The sequence below is a fragment of the Peromyscus maniculatus genome, chromosome 23 (genome assembly GCF_049852395.1).
Source record: "Peromyscus maniculatus bairdii isolate BWxNUB_F1_BW_parent chromosome 23, HU_Pman_BW_mat_3.1, whole genome shotgun sequence".
Classification (NCBI taxonomy): Eukaryota; Metazoa; Chordata; class Mammalia; order Rodentia; family Cricetidae; genus Peromyscus; species Peromyscus maniculatus.
This window is the reverse complement of record NC_134874.1, coordinates 52,511,424-52,531,583: the sequence shown is the minus strand read 5'-3', so window position 1 is coordinate 52,531,583 and position 20,160 is coordinate 52,511,424. Positions and strand designations below refer to the sequence as shown.

The 20,160-nt window shown below is 46.8% G+C and overlaps 1 protein-coding gene and 1 long non-coding RNA gene across 5 annotated transcripts in view; one reads left to right on the top strand and one right to left on the bottom strand.

The window, feature by feature from the left end:
* Positions 1–20,160, bottom strand: part of Stard13 (StAR related lipid transfer domain containing 13) — a 214,641-nt gene that overhangs the window by 117,458 nt on the left and 77,023 nt on the right. The window lies entirely within an intron of this gene.
* LOC143270356 (uncharacterized) lies at positions 9,854–13,837 on the top strand. Its single transcript, XR_013047514.1, has 3 exons — positions 9,854–10,023; positions 10,353–10,401; positions 12,937–13,837. It is a non-coding gene; the product is annotated as an uncharacterized LOC143270356 (long non-coding RNA).

Genomic DNA, 20,160 nt, shown 5'->3' with positions numbered 1-20,160 from the left:
CACCAGAACTCTAAGTTTGATTCCCCAGCTCAGTCTTCCAGCCATCAAGGCTGTGAGAAAATACATGTAGGGGCTGGCGAGATGGCTCAGTGATTAAGAACACTGGCTGCTCTCGCAGAGGATCCGGGTTCAGTTCCCAGCACCCGTATGGTTGCTCACTACCATCTGTAACTCCAGTTTCAGGGGGATCTGACACCCTCTTCTGGGCTCCTTAGGCACTCGGCACACATATGGCACACACGCAGGCTTACATGAAGGCAAGCATGCAAACACATAAAATAGAAATAAAATAAAGAGGATGGATGGCCTTTGATGCATCCGGCGCCAGCATTCCATAATCTAAACAACTTTATCAGCAGCAGAATTGCTTGAAATCCTTATTCTTCCCCAATACTAAGAAAAAACATTCCATTCTAAATTCTAGGTGTGGTTGAAATCACAACTACCACAGCTGTTTAAACAGTTAAACGTAAGCCCTTAAAAATCACGTTACGTTTGGAATGGTGGTGGAGGAGGACGGAACGAGGGAAAATGAGGGTGCTAGACACAGACTTTGACCCTAAGGACGTGTGGGCTGGAGAGACAGCTTGGAGGTTTAGGAGCACTGGCTGCTCTCCCAGAGGACCTGGGCATTCTCCCTCAAGCTGTGCTCTTCCAGAGGACCTGAGTTCAGTTCCCAGCACACACCCGAGACAGCTCACAACTGCCTGTGACTCCAGCTCCAGGAGATCCCATGCCCTCTTCTGGCCTCCAAGGGCACCTGCACACAGATCACACACACACACACACACACACACACACACACACACACACACACACGCACTTGAGAAAAGATGAGATGTGACACCTTTCCCTGACTATTTTACCAAGGATAAGCACTCCAAGGAATAGCAATCAACTTCAAAGAAACCTTCCCTAAACGCCAGGATACAGAGGACACAGTGAAGATAATTACTTGGCAGAATATACCATAACAGGGTGTGTGGAGTCCAAGGCCCCTCAGCAAAGACACAGGCCCTTCACAAGTTAACTTGATGATGCTTTGAATGTACAACAGTGAAACAGCATCCACTACTGTATGGTGCGTGTGCGGGGTATTGTGAAGGAAAAAAAAAAAAGACTTGATTTGGACGTGTGAGGCTAGGAAGGATTTTGCCGGGTGGGTGAGTGCTGGAAGGGTGGGGTCACCCAGGGAAAGGGACCATGGGAGTGAGGTTCAGCAGCAGGAAGGGCCGGGGGGCGCTCAGGGAAGGCACTGCATGCTGGGGGGGTTCAGCCTTTGGGGAAGGGTGGGGCTATCTCCTCATTCTGATTCTTCACAAATTCTTGACAGGGCCTATGTTTTTGTTTGTTTGTTTGTTTGTTTGTTTTGTTTTTGAGGTGAAACATTTAAACTGGTTGTTCTGTAACCAGACCACAAATCTATTAAAATAGCAGGCATTTCAAATTCTTCTCGAAGATTTTCTTATTTTTTTTGGTCAAAATGAATTAACAATACAGTTGATTTCAAACTATAAGGTGAAGTTAAAATAAAATTGCTTTGGTGAAATCAGACTCTTTATTGATCTATATGGATTCTCTAGCGCAAGTCTCTGTTTCAATGAATAATTGCATGAAGCCAGAGACAAGGCTCGGAGGGAGGGGCGTTTGTTGCCAAGACTGAAAACCTGAGCTCCCTCCCTGGGACCCACAGGGTGGAGGGACAGAACTGACTCCTGCAAGCTACCCTCTGACCCCCACACGCTACAATCTGAGATACACAGCCACCAAAACACTTATCCCCACACATAAAAGCAAAAATAAAGAGTAGGCAGAAGTTGACAATCAGGTCATGATCTGCCAAAGGCAAATATGAATTTGATTCCAGCCATTGCTATTTCCGTGATCTTTAAATTAAATGCCAACGGAGAACATATTTCTGTGATTGCCTAATTCTCTGGGCCATACCAAGGTCCAAAGCATTTGAATGTGAGATTTCAACAGTTCTGCTTCCTGTCCACTAGAGGCCTGTGAAGAGCTTCCCCCCCTAAGCTCGAGTCTCCTAACCGAATGGACTGAACAAAAACAAGTAAGAAATATTGATTCAATACTGATAAGTCAGATCAAATTTACATGTAACCTCATGGTCAGGGCCATACTCGTGAACAAAACAAACAAAATCCAATACTCTTTCAAAACTCCACGACATTGAATTACAAAATGGGGAGAAGGAAAAAAAAAAAGAAGAAGAAGGCAGTGTCAAAAGTTGAGTTTCGAAAGGTTGAGCCACAACCCCAGAAGGCTGCCAGGCTCTGGCAAACTTTGATTAAGCAGACATATGTACTGATTGGCAAAATGGCTGGTATAAAAAGCGCGTGGGGCCTGTGTGACTTCCCAGGTCCTCCAGTACTTTCTGAATACAAAAGACACACAGGGGAGAGATGTGGGCGGGAAAGCAAACAGCGTCGTAATTTAAGACAGATGGGCTGGGAAGGGACTTCTTAAACAGTGACAGTATGGCAGTACACAGAGCTCAGTGACACAGGCATGTCAAGGAGACATGGACGGAGCAGGCCCTAAGGGGTTCTGGAGCGATTGCAGGCGGGGACCCGGTGAGCGAGACAAAGTGTGCCCTGGGTTTGACATGTGAGCGGAGCTGCTGGACTGCGCGTACAGGGAAAATTACTAGAGGCGATGAGGTGCCCTGTGACAGTCTGCAGGCAGCCTTGGCACCGCCCTCCCCAAACAGGGCATTCTTGGTGCCTCTTCAGACGAACGAAACAGAAACATCAGGACTCGCCGAAGCCCGCGTGCGCACACTGCTGCGAGCCTGTTTGCAGAAGCGGCCTGCTTTCCGCTAGGTCCAGCTCATTAGCCAGAGAGCTGGACAGAGTGGAAAGAAAGAGCCTCTTGTTTGGAGAACCTGTGAAAATGTCCCCTCAGAAGCCTGTAACTTTCCCTACAGCTCACCCTGGCCCTGAGGACAAGTGAGTGCCATCCACACCCAGCCCACATTCAAAAGGCAGTTGATTCTCTTTGTCGTCCCCCGGAGTTAAACCCTAATGGGTTTACAATGTGCAAGCTCTTTTGGAGAGTGGCTGGGCCGGCTGTTTGCTGCTAGAGTCAGAGCAGAGACAAACCCAAGTGAATCCCACAGCTGTTGAGGTGACTCTGCCTGTACCCAAGGGGAGCAGCACTCACCTCCGGCATTGGGAAGCGTGGTGAGACTTAATGGGATCTGGAAGTGAATGTGGGATTATTGGGAGCCCTTGCATGGCTGGTTCCATGAAGAACCCACTGAGGCCTTCATTCTTCCGTGAAGCCTGTGGCAAGAATCCGCTGAGTCTCAGTGTCCTCAAATCAATCCCAGGTGAGAAAAGCCAGCATTGTTGTGATGTCACCGTGTGTTGCCAGTTAGTCTTACTGTCAAGGTTGTGACCCCCACACCCCAATCTCAAACATCTCAGTGTGGGCAGGAAAAAGCCCTGCTAACGTACAAGTACATCTTACCTTGGCAGAAAGGAGACATGGGTGTGGCCCATCTAGTGGAACTACATTGAAGACTCATTTCATTGTGGTAACTGTCAACAGCCTGGGCTACCTTCAGCATCACCCTTTCCGCTTTCTCTTCTCATTTCAGAAAAAAAAAAAAAAAAAAACAAAAAAAAACAAAAAAAAAAAAAAACCCAAACCCTTCATTTTAAACCAAGTCACTCTGATATTCCACGCTCTTGAGAGCAGAGATTTCGCAATCTCCTTTTAAAGCCATGGCCACTGTTTTCCCCCCTTTCAACATCCTTCCGGTCAAGGGCTGTCCTTTGATGCACAGAATTCCCTTTTGCTGACATCTCGGCCTGTTTCCTGCTACCCTCATGTTGATTCATCTGAGAGCTGCATTATCTCCTCTCAAAGGCCGTTTATTTAGTCCATTAGGACGGCCAAGGTCGGCCCCTGCTCGTTTGTATCTGCATGGTTAATTTCTTCAGCTCACAGAAAGTCCTCTTAAGTGCTGCCCATGTGCCCACTAGGCACTGTGGAGCACAGGTCTCACTTACACCACAGCTCAGTGAAGCCTGACTCTGGCAAAGGGGATCTCAGAAAGAATTTCAGAACCCCAGAGGGCTAACACAGGCAAACTCTCAATTCCATGGGCATTTAAGGAAGAGGAAGAAAAAACCAAAAAAACCTCCATGTATTTCCTACGGGAAAGGCTGCAGCACTGATTTGGAAATAAGAGTGAACTTGAGCCATCTGGAGGGTGAGCTACGGCTTTGCAATGGAAGGATTTTCGTCCCAAGGACACCTTGATGGGTCACCCTAACCATACAAGGCTGTGAGAATTGATCTCAGGTGAAGGACGAACTCAATAGCATTGGGCCAGGGACAGGCCCAGGAGCCCAGCAGCCCCCCTGCTGTCCCTAGGGAGGAAGGACGATGCTCCGAAGGCGGGGCCAGCCTCATTGGTGGCATGATACTCCTGAACAGGCGAGCCAAGGCTCAGGGGCGCAACAGGGGGAGTGGCTGGGAGTTCTCTGCGGCTGGACATCACAGGCGTAGATCTACAGAGCCCTCACGGGACTCCCCCTGGCTGGCTCTACTGCCCAGTGTTTGGACATGGAAGGCTGGCCTCTGTGTGTTAGAGGCTGGAGAAGGGAAGACATGGGGAGAATGCCTCCTGGAGCTTGAACATCTTGATTTAAAGACGTCCACCATAGAGAACTCTCACCATTCATTCTCTCTCTCTCTCTCTCTCTCTCTCTCTCTCTCTCTCTCTCTCTCTCTCTCTCTCTCTCCCTCCCTCCCTCCCTCCCTCCCTCCCTCCTCTCTCTCTCTCTCTCTCTCTCTCTCTCTCTCTCTCTCTCTCTCTCTCTCTCTCCCTTCTTCTCTCTCTCCCATTTGTCACTGAACACTATATGGGCCCACTTAGAAAGGGAAGTGATCCATTCCTTAGAATGTCCCTGACCACATGACCACATGGCCACATGGCTCTCTGACTCCTAACCCTAGTAGTATTTCTCTGACTTTTTTTTTGAGATTTCTTTATTTTTTCTTTATTTTCTTCAATTTCTTTATTGAGATGACTCAGGGTCACCTCAGTACAGCAGGTCACCAAGTATGACTTTCCAAGACCCTCACTGAGGATGAACAGTCAACAGAAAAAAGACGAACAACGATTACACCAAATCATTAGAGTAAAATCACACAGCCTCTGTGCTCACTTCTGAATTGTTCCCTTTCACTGTCTCCATCCAGCCTGCAGTGAGCCAACTGAACCCAAGCAATTAAAACCAAGGAAAGGAGACCTGCCGATGAGGGGGGAGGGGCTCTGCTCCATCACCCAGGTCACATGTTCATGTACTCAGCTGTATACATGCCCCGGCAGGCTTGAAAGAAGCACTTGGTTAATAATTCTTCATCTTTTTTTTTTCCTGTTCGCGTCTTGCCACCACACACCAGAAACAACGTCACAGGCGGAGCGCTGCTCAGGGCACAAGGGGGGATCTGAGTCGGGGCACTGTAAACAAGCTAGATTCACACACATAAGTATGCTTATGTGCACGTGGGGCTTCCAAGCACACGTATTCAGAGAAAAAAAGGGGCCTAGCTTGGTTCGTGTGAACAGACTCTGACCTTTGAGGTGCTGCTTCGAGCAGCAGGTGCTCAGCGCCTGCTCCCTGCCATGAACTCCACACAGTCACGCTGCTCCTGGTGTGTGCTGAGTTTTCTGTCCCCATTGTCCTCAATGTGTTCTGAATCGGTTCTTCTGAAAAAAATGCTGCTGGGGACCCAGAAAACCAACCCCGGCTATTGTTAACTGTCCACCAGCCTTCCTCTCTCTAGCTCAGCGTCACCCCCCCCCACGCTGGCTGTCTTCTCTCTCCGTGGGGAATTTCCCAAATGCTTTGGTAACCTCTGCAGCTCATCTCCATCCATGACAGGCCGTGGACTTATCATTGGCAAAGTGACTCCTTGACATTGGCCTACCTTATGTGAGCTTTTGTGGAAATTAGCTATGAAGTTGGCGAGAATTTTTCAATTAATAAAAGATGAGAGCCTGGTTTTGTAAAACCTTTTTCCTAAAGCCAGGTCTGCTGTGGGATGTTCTGTATGGCAAATGTGTTGCTCTGATTGGTCAATAAATAAAACACTGATTGGCCAGTGGCTAGGCAGGAAGTATAGGCGGGACTAACAGAGAGGAGAAAAGAAAGAACAGGAAGGCAGAAAAAGTCACTGCCAGCCACCGCCAGGACAAGCAGCATGTGAAGATGCTGGTAAGCCACGAGCCACGTGGCAAGGTATAGATTTATGGAAATGGATTAATTTAAGCTATAAGAACAGTTAGCAAGAAGCCTGCCACGGCCATACAGTTTGTAAGCAATATAAGTCTCTGTGTTTACTTGGTTGGGTCTGAGCGGCTGTGGGACTGGCGGGTGACAGAGATTTGTCCTGACGGTGGGCCAGGCAGGAAAACTCTAGCTACACAGGTCAGATATTGTGATTGTAGCGTTAGGTTCTGCCTGCGACACCTTAGGCTCTCTTTGACACAGGTCGAGGTACCTGCCCGGACACAGCAGCTTCGTGGATGGAAAGGAAGAGCAACGACTGTCAGCCAGGTTCACCAGGTCTGACTGAGAAGCATGCTTCCAGCCCACAGTGACATGGGAGCCTTCTTCGTGACAGCTTTTCATGGTGGCTGCATCCTCTGACTCCTCCCTATCCACTTCCTCTGCTAAGAAATGAACACATCATTTATTTCAAGAGTGGTAACTTTGTAAGTATTTCGTGTTTGCTTACTTTACTTGAGGCATGGTCTCAGCTGTCCTGGAACTCACTCTGAAGACCAGGCTGGTCTTGAACTCAGAGAGATCCACCTGCCTCTGCCTCCTGAGTGCTGGGATTAAAGGTGTGTGTCACCACCGCAAGCTAACCGATAACTATTTATCTGCATTACTTACTCTCCTATAATCCAAGACTCTTAGCTATTGCTGCAAAAAAATGAAGGAAAAGAAAAAGTTCAGAAAATTTCTTCCTTAGGTCTCAAAGAAAGGAGAATGACGTAAACAGAAAATAGAGGGTCATTTGAACCCTCTATTCCCCAAACGGGCACCAGGGCACTTGGGGCACTGTGGCAAGCCCACGGGGGTGCCATGGAGTATTTTGAACTTTGAGAGATTCACAGTCACACCCGAGTGCAGTCAGATACCAGCAGACTGTGAATTCAAAGCCGTTTGCACTTCCTGCTGGAGAACTCTTGACTGCCCTTTCCCTGAGACCACGCCTGACGAAGGCAGATGCAACAGAAAACAGCCAGCTTCCAGTTTCCAAAGGGCACCCGCAGCATCCTACCAGTGTCCAATCTCTAAACCAGGTAGAAAGAGTTATTAGTAATAGTTCACGTGCTCCTGTCCGCAGATTCAGCCGGTCATGGATGGGAAAGATTCAGGAAAAAGATTCTGCCTGTTCTGCATACGTATAGACATTCTTCTTGTGGTTATTTTAGTATGACAACTACTTCACACAGTATTTACACTACATTAAATATTAAAGCCATCTAGAGACTATTTAAAGACTGTAAGACAATGTGCATAGGTTCTAAACAAATATTACCCTATTCAATGCCAGGAACCCCGGGGTTTGGGAATCTGCAAGGGAGTTATGGAACAATCTTCTCTGGCTACTAGGAGATAACTACATTCTGTTTCCTTCTGATTTTAAAGAAATCTCTAAGGTTTTTAGGACATAAATACATCTTAAGTGGCTTGACTCTACCGACTTCATAGATATTTCTTTTGGCCTGGGGATGGGGTCCCAAATGAGGGTGGTGACTCTATCTGATGGACTGTAGAGGAAGCAGCTGAAGCGTCGAGGGCACCAGGAACCATGACCGACCGCTGCAAACCTCTTTGATGAGGCCCAGATACACAGGCTTGGCCTCCCTCCAGACTCAGGGAATCGTAAACTCTTGCGGCAACACAGTGATTCGTGTTTTAACCAGGCTGACTCTAATACACATTCAAAATTTAGAAATTTAGAAACATACAGTTGTGCTTAGACCTAGGAGTGCCTACCTGGAAAACTGACATCAAGCCTGTCTCTACACACACACACACACACACACACACACACACACACACACACACACCCCTTTCCTGTCTTAGGGATCATTCTATAATTTTAAAATCAGAAAATTTTGTAACTTGCATTACAAATTGAGAATGATCTGCGCTGCTGTATTTTCAGTTTGGCACCCGAGGACCAACAATGCCTCTTGACTCTTGGACGTGGACTCTTTCTCTGCACCACTTAGGAAGAAGACAAGCCTCTGGCCAGGAAGGCGGGATCCTAAACCTTTGAGAGGAACCTGATCTGCATTCCCACCTGACTTGACAATGAGCAGGCCGTACTTCACAGCCATTGTGAGATTCCTGTGAAGACGTCATCGCAGAGAACGGCGGGGTGGGGGTGTGGGGGTGTGGGGGTGTGGGGGTGTGGGGGGTGGTGGACGTCTGCCTGCAGGAGGCCGTGAGGGAGGGGGCAGCACATCTCAGCTTTCACCCCACTTAATCCCCTTAAACCTTTGTACATTTGCAGAGGTCTTGAAACCTTTGAGTCCCAAAGCAGATGCTCAAGGCCAGTCTTCTTGCCCCACACCCCCACTCGATTTCCTTAGCGATATGGTGGCTAGTGGCATAAGCACTGAGCACTAGGGAGAGGCCAAGGAGGCGCATCTATGCGGATACAGGAGAAAGGAGGTCTTTATTGGCTTGAACTCTCTGACACTGGAATGATTTTAGCATTAGACTTTGGGGTGTCAGCGAGCAAAGCCCCATCAAAGGTTAACTAATCTTGAGGAGCCAGGGACTAATACCTTCCCAGCACCATCTGGCTCATGACAGCTACCCACTACCTATCTGATGGTTTGCTTGGTTACTGAATGCTCATTTTTAGACACTAGATTATAGTAATCTTCTGACAGTATACATTCACTGGATTCTCCTAAATATTTCAGTCTTCTTCAGTGTTTCATAAAAATAGAGTCTCTGTCTCTATGTGTGTGTATGCATGTGTGTGTGTGTGTGTGTGTGTGTGTGTGTGTGTGTGTGTGTGTGTGTATACCAAAGCTGTGTGCATGTAGAAGTCAGAGGACAGTCCTTTCAGTCTACCATGTCTGAGACAGGGTCTCTTGCTCACCGCTGTGTTCTCCAGGCTAGCTGGTCCACAAACTTTCAGAGATTCTCGTGTCTCCGCCCCCCCCCCCCCCCAATGCTCCATAGGAGCAGGGGATCATGGATGCAGCTACCGAATCTGCTTCACACACATTCCAGGGATCCAAACTCAGATCTGCACACTTGCATGGTAAACCCTTTGCTCGCTGTGAAATCTCGACAGCCCAGCGCCCATTCTCTTCCTTTGTACACACCCTTGACCAAACACGTGACGGCTGACTTCTGAGCCCTGAGCTCTCTGCTCTGCTGGTCCAGGTTTGTCTTTATGCCAGTACCACACTATGTGGATTATTGTAGCCTTGCGATATGGATTGAGGGCAGGAAGTGTGGGGCCTCCAGCTTGTCTTTTTCAAGACTGTTTGGAGGGCTGGAGGAGACTCCTCAGCAATAGAGCCCTGGCCGCTCCACTGAGCACCCCAGCACCCATGTTGGGCAGCTCACACCCACTTGAAACTCCGGCTCCAGGGAGTCGGATGCCCTCCTTTGGACTCCATGGTCATGCATGAGCACACAGGCACACATGCACATGTGCGCACACATGTGCGCTCTCTCTCTCTCTCTCTCTCTCTCTCTCACACACACACACACACACACACACACACACACGCAGAGAGAGAGAGACAGAGAGACAGAGACAGAGAGACAGAGACAGACAGACAGAGATAGACAGACAGAGATACACAAATTAATTAAAAAGATTGTTTTGGCTATTGGGGAATCCTTTGAGATTTTTAATTAATTTACTTCTTTTCCACTTCTGCAAAAGATGCCATTGGGTCCTTGACTGGGATTGCCCCAAATCTCCAGGCAGCTTTAGGTGTGTGCATAACTTATGACAGTAAGTCTTTTCATGTGTGACATGTGTGTCTACTTTAGATTAGTGTTTGCCAGTGGGAGCTGTCTTGGCCTCTTTTTCTGACTGGTCACCGTTAGTGCATGTAGACACTCTAACACACTAACACAGAACACTAGTGCATGTAGACACACTAACACAGAACACTAGTGCATGTAGACACACTAACACAGAAAGCTGCACATCAGTTACAGTATAATACAAATGTACCAACTTTGCTTATTGATTCTAACTTTTTTTTTTTTTTTTTTTTTTTTTTTTTTTTTTTTTTTTTTTTTTTTTTTTTTTTGCAGAGACTCTAGGTTTTCTGTGCATCCAATCAAACCATCTTGTAAACAGAAGGTAAGTTGACATCTTTCCACATTGGATATCTTGTGTAGGGTGCTTTCATGGACATCGTATTATAAACAAAGAGATTGTGTTCAGTTTTATTTATGAAGCTTTTGTGAGCAACCTATGAGTTTCTGGTTATGGAGTTATTATAGAAGCTATTTTAAGACCATAGATTTTCATAGTCAACTGACCTCTGTTCCTGAAATAGATCTAAGTTATTTCTTGGCCCTCACACAGTAAAACAAAGATTAAAACAATGGACTGAGGGGGTGGGAGAGATGGTTGGGTGGTTAAGAGCACTGGTTGCTGTTCTAAAGGACTCCAGTTTGATTTCCAGCTCTCCCACGTTGGTTCAGAACCATCTGTAACGGCCTCTGTGGGCACAGCAAGTTATTGTGAGTTAACAGGGCTCAGAGCCCTTTACTGTTGGTTCTATGAGGAAAAGTTGGAGTCAACTGATATACACACTCACTGGCTGGTAAACTTGATTTATGTCCTGTAAAACATGATGCTGCTCTTTATAAAGTCAATCAGATAGGAAGAAGAAGAAGGATTGGTAGTGGGAAGGCAGACAGAACATAATATTCATGGGCATTTCCATCCTCATAGGAGCGTGTGAATAAAAAAGAAAATCCTGCAAATGTCAAAGGCTGCAGACGGGTCTCTGGGGTCTCAGTCTCTGCAGAGACAGCAACTTTTAGCTGTAATCGAATCATAGGGGCCGTGCTCTGTGGGTCCCCTAAGGTGATTATGCTTGGAACAGAGGCTTTTCAGAATGTCATTCATCAAGGAAGACATGCCTGGGGACCAGTAATGAACTGACGCCCTGGAGCAACTCGTTTTTTATGGCAGCCTAATTGAAACATACAAATTGCAGAAAGCTCCTGCTTGTGAGGGGACAGGGCTGCCGTGCAGATGACTGATTCCCAAAATGCAGCCATTAAGATAAAGTTTCTTCTTCAAAGGACAATATGTCACCAATCCAATTTACGAGCAGCCAGGACAAGTGGATTTGTCCTTCTGTCTCACTGGAAAGATCCTTTGTCTTCTGTGTGGGAGAAAGCTACGGAGATACATTTTTGTTCCTGAAATAGATCCTTTTCTTTCATTTTTTTAAAAAAAAGATACGTAATTTGGTTAATACGTAAGTTGATTAAGTTAACTTTAACTTGAGAGTGCAGATTCTGCATATGTAGTTACTGTGTCCAGCCAGGGAACCATGCCGCCTCAGGCCAGCGCTCCTGGTTCACAGTGCAAACAAGAATATTTGGAGGGTGTAGGGAAGGGTCGGGGGTGGCTTATTCAGAGAACGTGTTAAGAATAAGCTCCAGAGTGGCCATTTCTTCAAAATTATAATTCCTTTCTCCGTGTGTGGGTAGGGTAATGAGACACTCAGGCTCGCAGACATGAATGTGTTATGTATCTTCGGAGGCAAAGGCTCGTTTGCCTCAGGATGCAATCTAGTATATGAACATCAAAGAGGAGCAAGGGACAGTGATTTCAGATGAACAAGTGGCTGTGTTCTTTCACAAAGGAGGCAAGTGCCACCCTGGTTAAGCTAGGACTGGATAGAACAACACCTGTTCTGTCCATGTGGTCAGATATACTGAGGAGGGTGAATGTCCTAGTTGGCTTTCTGTTGCTCTGACTAACACCATGATGAAAGCAACTTGAGGAAGAAGGTTTATTTCATCTTAGACTCTCAGTAACAGGCTATTACGGAGGGAAGTCAAAGCAGGACTCAAGCTAAGAACCTTGAACAGAGACCATGGAGGAACATTACTTACCAGTTTGCTTCCAGGCTCATGTCCAGCTGCTGTTTTTATACAGCAGGGGCCCACCTGCCTAGGGATGGCGCTGCCCACAGTGGGCTGACCCCTCCTCCATCCACTAGCAGTCATGAAATTGCCCCACAGACATGCCCACAGGTCAATCTGATGGAGACAATTCTTCAGTTGAGGTTCCCTCTTCCTAGGTGTCTGGTTTGTGTTAAGTTGAAAATACAAACTGACCAGTACAGTGAGCTTCTCATGGTGGTGTCCTTGTCCATGCCTGTATGCTGGGAGCAGAGCAACCTCAGCTGAAACCGCCAACTTTATTTAAACAATGACATTTCTTTACATTTCTAGTTTCTACTCGCTATCAGTTTTAGACCACAACCAACATCTTGTTTTATTTTTATTAATTCCACTGACTAAATAAATACTTGTCGAGCACTTTCTGTGCAGATGGCAGGCAGGCACAAAAGAGAATTCGGAGATCTAAGAGACACTCTCATCTTTCACTTTTATGGGGAAAAAATAAGATAAATATGCTCACGAACATAAAAGAAATGTGGAGGAGAGAGAGAGTGAGAAGAATAAGGGAGAGAGGGACAGAAGGTAAGAGACACAGAGAGAATACAGATGAGAGACAGTGAGAGATAGAGAGAGACAGAGAGACAGAGAGAACACATCACTTTGTAGTTGGGTTTCAGAAAGCAAAGACCCACCTGGAGGTGGGGTGAGACTATAAACTCTCAAAGCCTTGACGTACTTCTTTCAGCAAGGCTCCCCCTCCTACTGGTGATACAACCTCCCCAAACAGCACCACCTACTGGAGAAGCAAGTGTTGACAGCCTGTGCCTATGGAGCACATTTCTCACTCAAGCACACCAGTGAAAAGAGAAAACAAAGTGCACCACAGAAACAGATCTGGGAAACGGACTGCGAGTGAGCAGTGGATGTGGCTAAGCATTACCGGGAGAAGACAGACACAGGGCGATGCTCTCAGGTTCACATCTGCAAAGCCTACAGTGTGCCACAGGGAAGCTCACCAGGGCCGAAGAACGGGTAACAATTTAGTGTCAATCTCTTTCCTTCCACCAGGGGAATTAAGATTCTACAGACTTATTTTATGGCGTCAGAAACACTCTCTTATAGTCAGTGCTCCCCTTAAAACAAACAAAAAACATATAAAAAAATGTGAAACACCCTGTGATGAGTTCAAGACGCAAAGTGAGACTGATTGCCAGACTTTTGTTTTGGAATCTCTGCAGGAACAGATTTAGCCCAAGACTGACTCCTTAAAAGTACTCTTCACTTTCCTGGGGCTTCAAGCTTCGCCTGATGTCTTATACGGCCATGTCTTATGGATTCTGTGCAGGATAATAGTAGTGGTCAGTCCACAAAGGAAGCCGGCACACAATTCCTCTCAATGTGGTTTATTAGAATGAGAGACTCAAGACCACATGGGGCCTCCAGGTGGGAGGGAGAGCATCAGACAGAAACAATATAATATAAGGAGATATAAACACGTGGGGCCTTAGAGGGACGGAGAGGCTCCCCTTTGACGCCTGGAGAGGAGCTTCATTGAGAGTGCGAACACAGAGGAGAGGAGGTGAGGATTAAGAGCCAGGGAGAAGGGTCACACCACCATTAGGGATGTGAGAGGGAATGGTCGGAGTGCCTCAGATCAGTCTCCCAAGCAAAGGAAAACTCACTCTCTCTCTCTCTCTTTCTCTCTCTCTCTCTCTCTCTCTCTCTCTCTCTCTCTCTCTCTCTCTCTCTCTCTCTCTCTCGAAAGGGTTTCTTTGTGTAGCCCTGGCTGTCCTGGAACTCACTCTGTAGACCAGGCTGGCCTCGAACTCACAGAGATCTTCCTGTCTCTGGCTCCCAAGCGCTGAGATTGAAGGTGTGCACCACCACCCCCAAAGGGAAATTCTGACTTTTTATAACCCTGTAGGGGTTGCAGGAATTCTTACATCACATGATTTAGTTCAGTATAACATGTGTGACAGGTCACCTGGAGGTGCCAGGTACTATAAATTGTGTTGGGTCACAGCACAGACTGTGTCTTAACTGACAGAGTGGCAGGGAGGTGTGGTCTGCTTCAGGCTATGATGTCAGGCCCAAAAGTGCAGGCCAGTGTTCTAACAATATAATTATAAAAGTCAATAAAGGACTTTGTGCCTATTTCTGCTTAATTTTATGCCACGGCCTTGGCCCATTGTCCTGCCTTGTTAAGACCCTTTCAGTTTTTGATGGCACAGCCAATACATTAACCACCCTTCCTGGAAAGAAGTCCCTCCATGTGTGGCTCTGACCCCTGAACCCCTAGTTCTATTTAAAAACACTTCAGCCCCTGGTGTCTAGTTTCTAAGATGTATGAGGACAAGAATCTTCTCTGTCTTATTTATTGGATTTAGTACAGGGCCTAGCATGGAGTAGAAGTGCAATAGATTTTCAATAAATGAAATAATTAAAGATTGGGGAGACCTGGGCATGAGCATGGTGGTGCACAACTTTAATTCAGGCACTCAGGAGGCAAAGACAGATAGACCTCTGTGTGCTCTAGGCCAGCCTTGGCTACATGACTAATTCCAGGTTAGCCTGGGCTGATGAGACCCTGCAGTAGATGAGGAGAGAGAAGGGGGCAAGAGAGAACACACAGTTGTAACTGAGGATGCTGGGGCTGTCGCCAGTCACAGGCTTCAAGGAGCATCGAATTTTCCTTTGCAAAGTAGAGCATCACCCTCACAGAATTACTCTATGAGTTGAAAGAGAGACTGAACATACAAACATCTAGTCGACAGAAGGCAGGATGGCTGGTGGCCAGGTTGCCTAGGTGTCCATCGCTCCACCACCATGGCCGACAGTGTGACGGAAACAAGATGGTGTGGCTTTGAGTGACATCAGGACGCTGTGTTGTCTGGACCTCGGACACCCCGCAGCGCCCCCTCTCTCCGAATGAATCACTCCATCAAAGGGGGAGGTTTGCTAGAGCCCTTGGCCAGGTTAGGATGATTCATCCACAGCAGCTGTGGCTGTCATCAGAAAGCCATGCACACTCGGTAGAGTTAAAAAGCCCGAAGAGCCACTAATTCGCAGGGTGTTTGGTCTCGGTGCCATCTATTCTTGTGTTTTAAGAGAGGAAGTGCACAAGACATGATTACATCGGCCTCACATAAGGGGCTGGCGGCCTCTTGTAAGTGGATGCCCATGTCGCATGTCTAGATGCTTCCCTGTTTATTAGGAGCAACGTATATCTGTCTACCTGGCTGCCTGTGTAGAGTGCAGACATTATGTGCTGGGTTATTCCTTCCTTTGATGCAAGCTATCATGAAGTACATTCTTAGGTTATCTGGGAATTTGAAGGCCTCTCTCTGAGCCTCAGATTCAGCTCCCTGCTTAGCTTGCCAGTCATGCATCTGCCCAGACACACGGCGCTCAACCCTGAACGCAATTTCAAAAACAAACATCGACAAGCCAAATAAAATCAATAAAACTCCTTTCCTTTCAAAACAGATGAGCTAAAAAAAAAAAAAATCCTACATCTGCAGACTTCTGATGTAGCTTTAAAAAAATCAAAACAAGAGGCAGGTGGGTGAGACCGCTCAGCAAGTATTAGTACAGGCCTAAGATCTGAGTTTGACCCCTGGATGCCACTTGAGGGAGAAGAGAAGATGCCTGCAGGTTGTCCTTGATCTCCATATGTACTAGCACACACACACACACACACACACACACACACATACACACACACACACACCACACACACATACACACACACACACACACACACATACACACACACACACACACACACCACACACACACACATACACACACACACACACACCACACACACACACACACACACACACATACACACACACACACACACACCACACACACACACATACACACACACACACACACCACACACACACACCACACACACACACATACACACACACACACACCACACACACACACACACACACACACCACACACACACACCACACACACACACATACACACACACACACACACCACACACACGCACACGCACACACACACACACACACCACACACACACACCACACACACACACATACACACACACACACCACACACACACACACACACCACACACACACACCACACACACACACATACACACACACACACACACCACACACACACCACACACACACACACCACACACACACATACACACACACACAATGTGTTCATTTATTTTAGTGTTTAAAAGCTTTAAAAATCAAAATAAGGAGCTTTGATGAGAGACGCATTAAATATGATGCTCATGTCTTTCAATATTTTCTGTATCATAATGGCTCCTGATACTAGAAAAGGAAGCCCCATCACCTCCTAACCCAATTTCTTCTGCTTAAATAGTAAGATTTATTCAGGATTTCTGAGTATTTTCATGTCTCCGGAGGCTGCCCCCCTTCTGTAATTCTCTGCCTTTGATCCTACATGCCTATGGCCACACCCTCAGTGACCAAGAGGCTTTGGGAGCAGGGAGAGGTTCGTTAGGATGGCCCCATGGCCTCAAGAGGCTGCTGAGGAGCCAGGGTAACAGAACACTGGACATTCCAGCTGCAACTCAAAGAACTGCACTGTGGTCCTCCGTCACTTGTTTGAACCACACGGAGTGTCCAAGAAGTTCCTCACCTGGTGGCTGAATTTAGATCCCGCCCTTCTGCATAGTTCCAAGTGACTTTATACATCACGACTGCTAAGCTCTCTACCGCCAGGCTTCTGGCACACCCCTGGAGTGTCAGGGGAAAACTGCTGCCATTGGTACCAGTGCTTTTATCCCAGCATATGTGTGTCTGACTTGAATTAAAGGAAGTTAAGACCAGTCCGCAATCAACCAAAGACCAAATTAGTAGAATGCTGTTTGTTTTCCTGACTTTTCCAACATCAAATCTATTCTTAAGATTTGGATCTGAAAACATTTTTTTTTTCCAAATAAAATTGGACTCTTCAAGGTTGAAAATTTTAATGGTCCTTTTGGTGCCATGGGTGGGAAGACAGGGCTGTAAAGGACTGAAATGTGTTTCCTTTGCCCCAGGGAGTTGTCTGGATACAGAACACAGGGAGTAAGCTGCCAGCCATCGACGTTTCCCAAGCAAGGACCTGGCATCCAGGATATTCTGACCCAACCCTTCCATGTTTTTTAAACAACTGAGGACACAGAGAAAGATCTTCCATGACCTCAGACCTCACGCAGCATCCTATGGTACGCCTAAGGTGTGGGAAGAGCCTACCTTCCCATCTGGAGAACTCTGCACCTGCTCCCTGCCCATGCTCCTCACAGCCCTGCCTGGTGGATGGACGCCTCTGGCGGTCATCCAGAGGTGTCTAAGGACCAGACTCACAGAAATCCCTCTTGGCCCTCGGTGCTGTGTCAATCATAATTCGATGCCATTGCACTCGCCATTCTCGCCCCACCGTCCTTATGCTATTAGAAACAGATCTTAATGTACAAACCGTTTCCTAAAATTAAAAAAAACATGTCCCCAGGGGAGAAGTGAGGTCGGGAAACGCCACTCTTCCAAGCATCCTAAGGGACTGAGGTGCAGTGTTAAAAGTGAGGGTACTTCATGGATGTAGAGCATTTATTTGTCACTCTGCGGTGGAATCTGGCTCCAGCTGCAGGGCTGACAGGCAAGAGAAATCTTGTGAAGGGCGGGGCTGGGGCTGGGCGGGGCTGGGGCTGCTCGAGGTGGTGGGGCTGCCTTCTTGGCCAGGGCTGTTGATCGTTTTAAATATAAAACTCTCTGTACCGGCCAAGGTCCCTGATCTAAGTGTGACCCTCCAACACCACAGGCCAGTTCTACTGATTTACGTCTTTTAAATTCTGTTTTTAGGTCTCTCACTCCTTTCTTAGGAGTCATGTTCTAGTCTTTGAACGTGTTCTGAGAATACAGTCACGTCAGAAACCTCATGGGGATGTGTAAGCTGCTGTGTATACTACACACAGAGGGATCCTGGCACACGCCTCTGTTGTTGTTGGTGTATGATAAGGGATGGAGACCCTCTCAAATTGAGAACACTGATTTCTACCATTCTAAGCTAAGGGTGAGGATTTATCAAGTATACCCTTCTAGAAAATGAACCACCCGGAACCTGAGTCAGACACCTTCCTTCAGAGCTTGTGGACCTTACTGGACCAGACATGCCCCTGAGCCTACATATGAAGGTGACTGGGAGGGAAGCCTGCCTGCAATTTGTTTCATAGACATGAATCATCTTTCTTTTCCAAAGCCCATGTCCATCAAAACAGAGCAGAGAGATGGAGATAAACACACACACACACACACACACACACACACACACGGTGGCAGGTGTTAGAATGAACCAGAGCAGTATTCCAGGGTGGCTGTACAAACAAGTTTGCATACAAAAGACCTCCATCCTAATTTTCTGACCCTAGCAAATAAACATCCTCTGAGTATCTTCCCACTGACCCGAAGAAGTCCTCCATGGGCCTTGTGGTGGTTGGCATGTCATTGGCCCCCATAAGCTCATAGGGAGGTGTGCCTTTGTTGGAGTGGGTGTGGCCTTGTGGGAGAAGGTGTGTCACTGTGGGGGTGGGCTTTGAGGTTTCCTATGCTCAGGATATCTACCAGCCTCACAGTCCCCTCCCTGCTGCCTTCTGATCAAGATCTGAAACTGCAAGTGAGCCCCCCAATTAAATGTTTTCCTTTATAAGAGTTGCCGTGGTCATGGTGTTTCTTCATGGCAATAGAAACCCTAACTATGACAGGCCTTCTACATACATATGCCTAGACTGACACTTGAAACGATGTGTCTACTGATTGTCCCAGACTCTTCATCATCAACAAAGGTCAATTTTTATACCAAGTACAAAAGAAAATAAAAACAAACACACATAAGACCCCTGCCTTCATCTGACTGATGTCCGGGTTAACTCAGTCCACCGAGACATTAAAAAAGCTGAGAATTCATGCTTAAAATGAATTTTTAAACTTGGTTTTAAGTTCTGAACAGTCAAATCATTAGACCTGAGTTGTGACCACAGTACAGATTTCCACAGGCATGCGACCTCAAATGTTCGCATCATCCAAAACACACATCTTTGGTTCTGCCTGCTCAGCTTTCTCGGGAAGGCTCCCGTTGTCCAGGTGGCTCCCAGAATCCTCCTCCATCTCTCAGTTTAGTGCTGCTGACACTGTGCTAGGCTTCATTCCTCTCCACTTTCGTGTCTTTGCTGGGCACCTGGGCACTGAACTCTTCACTTAGTACATAATTTCGCAGGCTTCATTAGATACCCGCAGCACTTAACCACGTAACAGTTTTCAAATTTATCTGCACAAGTCCACAAGCACAGGATTTTCTCTCCTTCCATGGTAATCATGGGGTTCCCACCCCCTACTAAGACTTAGAACCGCTTTTGAATTTTTAACGATTGCTGCTTTTGCATTTATGAGGCCTTCAGAATGATCACAAACCCTTCCATAGTTAAATTATATGAGCCCATCAACGAATGTGATGGCAGAGTCTAAAATAATGATCCACGGCCACAAGTCCTGCCTGTGGCAGATGGTGGGAACCAAGGAACACTTCACCAGAGTGTGAACTGGTCCTGTTTCATTTCTTTTAATATTGAAAGTCAACACAGACCTCTCTATACTTAAATCACAGTGTTTGCAGTAAAAATAAAGGACAATTCAATGCTGATGCTGATCCCAAATACATTTTGAAGGAAAACATGGTACTCATTAAAGACTGACTATAGATAGAAAGCTCGTCCACTTAAAATTAGAAAAGGGAAGTCATGAGCTCAGTTCTGAGAACATCAAGATGAAGAGAGAAGAGCTCTCGGAGCCATCAGTAAAACAGGCAAGGGGAGCAGAGAAATCAGAAACCAGTGAGGTCCAAGCAAGAGGACAAACAGGTGGAGGACAGTGACTTCACATGCCTTCTGCTCACTCAATATAGCATGCAATG